The 3990-nt window shown below is 38.5% G+C and overlaps 1 pseudogene; it reads right to left on the bottom strand.

Annotated features, from left to right (window-relative positions):
• On the bottom strand, window positions 1-2577 carry LOC124105197 (olfactory receptor 7C1-like; annotated as a pseudogene).
• Window positions 2578-3990: the final 1413 nt, after the last annotated feature.

Raw genomic sequence — 3990 nt, 5'->3', positions numbered from 1 at the left:
TTTCTTTTGCAATACTGGGTATTGAAACTGGGCATATTATACCACTAAGCTACATCCCCATCCCTTTTTCATTTTTAATTGAGACAGGGTCTCACTAAGTTTTCCAGGCAGACCTCAAGCTTGTAACCCTCCTGCCTTAGCCTCCTGGGTAGCTGGGATTACAGATATGCACTATCATGCCCAAAGTAGTAATCTCTTTTTGTCTACCCAGATATTATATGCCTGAACATGGATTTTAGCTTTATGAAGGCAAGGATTTTTTTCACTGCTATATTCTTACCACCTAGAACACCCTGGTACACTATAGATGTCCAATAAATATTGCCAAATGAATGAATTTAACAAGAACTAACAATGATTGTTGGTAAAAATGAACTATTTAAAGTTTTATCCAAGAGTCTCTGAGTTGATACTTGAATGGTTGTATAGACCTATAGGAATGCAAACATCAAGTTGAGATGTAGTGATGTAAAATGTAAAAGGAGGAGAGGTGGGGTATACAACTGAGGGTAACAGAGTGATCACCATAAAAGTTTCAGACAAAGAACTCACAGGGATATTTTTATTAAAGACAGAGAAACAGAGTGGGTGAGGGGTGAAAGCCTATATAATTTAGATTCAGAATTTCTTGACGCAGAATTTCTTTTGTTGGTACTTTTGCCAGCTCAAGAGCCCAGGAACAGTATTCTTGTCACTGAACATAAAATGTTCTGCCAAGTAGTTTCTTCAGGGCCCTCTTAATGTCTGTGTTCCTCAAGCTATAGATAAAGGGGTTCAGCATGGGGGTGACCACAGTATACATCATGGAGGCCATAATGCCTTTCCAGGAAGATGATGATGCTTCAGAACTGAGGTATACACCAAGACCTGTCACATAGAATAAAGAAACCACAGATAGATGAGACCCACAGGTAGAAAAAGCTTTATATTTTCCATATGTTGATGGAATTCTCAGGATGGAAGAGACAATCCGGGTATAAGAGAAAAGGATCCCTGAAAAGGGAACAAATCCAAGAAGGCCAGTCACCATGTAGAGTATTATGTGATTGATCACTGTGTCTGAACAAGCTAGTATGGGGGCCTTAGAAAGTTCACAGTAAAAGTGTCAAATTTCCCATATGGTACAGAATGATAGATGCAGCACAAAAAGACTATGGATCAGAGAATATGACAAGGTGATTAAACAGGATGTAAGAACCCAGAGGCCACACAGATGGGAGTTCATGATGACTGGATAGTGTAGGGGATGACAGATGGCTACAAACCGGTTATAAGCCATCACAGTGAGAAAGAAGGTATCCATGCCTCCAAAACCATTAAAAAATACATCTGGGTGATGCAGCCTGCATAGGTGATGGATCTGCTCTGTGTCTGGATGTTCAACAGCATCTTTGGTATGGTTGTAGGGATGAAACCAATGTCAGCAAAGGACAGATTGAAGAGAAAGAAGTACATGGGCATATGAAGATGGGAATCCGAGACAATGGCTATGATGATGAACAAGTTCCCAAGGAAGATGACTATAAATATGGATAGGAACAATCCAAATAACATCAGTTGATGCTCTGAGTCTTGGAAAAATCCCAGCAGTATAAATTCTAAAGCATTTGTTTGCTTTCTTAGTCCCATGTTGTTGACACATCAGCTAGACAATTAAAGAGAAAGAACATGAAATAGACACCAGACAGACTATCTTGGCTTCTTTATTTCTTGAGGTAAAAAATTGGGCATGAAATCCTTAGTATTATAGAATCTAGAAAACCTACATTCTCTCATTCATTATAGGCAATATTTAATGATATTGACAAATCCATGTCTATTGGCCTATGGGAGACTCGCCCATTCCCTTTGTCTCTGCCTTAGAATTAATAACTACAGAAAGTTAGAAGAAATTTTAGATCTTAGGGATAAAACAATCCACACCTGCTCCAATACACATGGGGCCCAGAGACCTAAAGAAAGGTCTGAGTTATCTTCCTTGTGTGTGGCAGGACTGGGACTCAGAGGAGGGTCAGATGACTCTGAGCAATAAAAAAATTTGAGACAAGGGGAAATATCTGAATATTTGAGACAAGGGGAAATATCTGAAATATCTGAAAAAATACTTCAGGATGATCAGGATGAGTAGGATTTTATTATTTTATTTTCAACAAATAATAAACCATGTTAACAAATGACTAGTAAGAAGTGTACCTGTGACCCTCAACATTCTACAGAAACAAGTGTTTTCTGCACATTTGCTACATGCTATTATACAGGTGCTCTTCACCTATAATAAATCAACTAATTGGTCAAACAGGCAAGGAAAACATAATTATCAGGGTTTAAAACATTGCAATACCATAGGAAAAGACATGGAAAAGGTCACAAAGAGATGTGGGGATTTCAGTTTGGCCCTCGTTTTGATTTTTTATTTTGGTTTGGTTTTCATTTTGGTTTTGGGAGTTTGGGGGTGAGTAGTTGTTGTTATTGTTTGGGGATTTTTACTGTTCTTGTTTTGTTTTGCTTGCTTGTATTAAGGATCAAACACAGGGACTCACACATGCTAACATTGAGCTACAACCCCAGCCCTCTTTATTTTTTTTTTATTTTTTTGATACAAGGTCTCAATAAGTTGCCCAGGCTGCCAATATTTCTAAAATGAAAAACTGGTTATTTTATTTCCCTGCCTGAAATTTTTAGATGTCTTTCTGATGCTGTTCGGGATGATACAACAAAATATCACAACTCCATGGTTAACAAACAACAGAAATTTATTTTTCTCTCTGTTCTGATGACTGGAAATTCCACCATTAAAGCAATGAGGGAGCCAGTGTCTTATGGGAGTCCATTTTCTTTGTCCATAGATGGAACTATCTTGATGTGTCCTCACATGGTGGGAGAGGGTGAAAAAGCTCCTTTGAGCCTATTCTATAAGGACACTGATCCCATTCATGCAGCTTCACTCTGAAGATGTAATTACCTGCCAAGAGGTCCCATCTCCTAATACCATGGCCTTGAGGATTAGGATTTCAACATGTGAATTTTTTTTTCAGGCCAGTCATTCTGAAAATATCTGGAATTCTTGATGTATCATGGGTCCACTCTGATCCTACAGCCTCATTTCTCAGCACTTCTCAACTGTTACTCTAAATTCTGAACATATTGAAAACCTTCCTTGTATCAAAATGGGACAGAGCCTCTTATATAACCATGATTTTCAAGCACTCTTCCCTCTAATTTCTTCCTGTATTTCTATACTTGACACAGCTCTCCCCTGTTTAGGCTATTTCCAACCCCATCCATCCTCAATTACATTTGATTTCTTGGCATAGAGGATAACTCATATTGTTTGGGGCTAAATTAATGAATGATGAGCTCACAATTTTTTCCATTGCTGTGACTCATTTAGTATACCCTGTATGTCTGTTACTACAAAATCTTCAGCAACCCTTGCCCCCAAGGGAGTTAATATATAGAGATGTAATAAAAGGTATCAAAAGTTTTTGAAAAAGGAAAGGAAAAGGAAAGAGGGAATATGTTTTTACTCATTAAATAACCAGGCCCTCCTCTCAAGCCTAGGCATGATATATCCCCAAGTTAGCACGTCTCAAGACACAACAGTGTAGCCAGCCCATCTTCTCTTGCCCTTCTACTTACTCTCTCACCAGGAATCCTTTCCCAGAGATGCATCAGCAATTTCCTCTCCACAAGCTTTGTCTGAGTCACTTACATACATGTCCCTGGGTTTCTGTCCTCTTTTACATGAAAACAAAAGGAAGAATAAGTAGAGGAATCACATATTTACATGAAATTCACAAAGAACTGTCATAACAGTAGTTCTGGTGGGATTATAAATAAGGAGAGCATCATTTCCATTCCTGTCTTGGAAGTTCCTCAGTGTTTATATTTGTCCTTTCACTTGCATGTAGAACAGCTGAATACTTTCCATCTCTGAGTGAGGAAGTCCTCTCTCTCTGTTCTCTCCCCAAACACCACATTCCCAAAGAG

The sequence above is a fragment of the Marmota monax genome, unplaced genomic scaffold, assembly GCF_021218885.2.
Source record: "Marmota monax isolate L192 unplaced genomic scaffold, Marmota_monax_Labrador192_F-V1.1 WCK01_AAM20220418_F8-fsc00732, whole genome shotgun sequence".
NCBI lineage: Eukaryota > Metazoa > Chordata > Mammalia > Rodentia > Sciuridae > Marmota > Marmota monax.
Note: the sequence above shows the minus strand (reverse complement) of the source record. Positions and strands in the feature narration are given on the sequence as shown.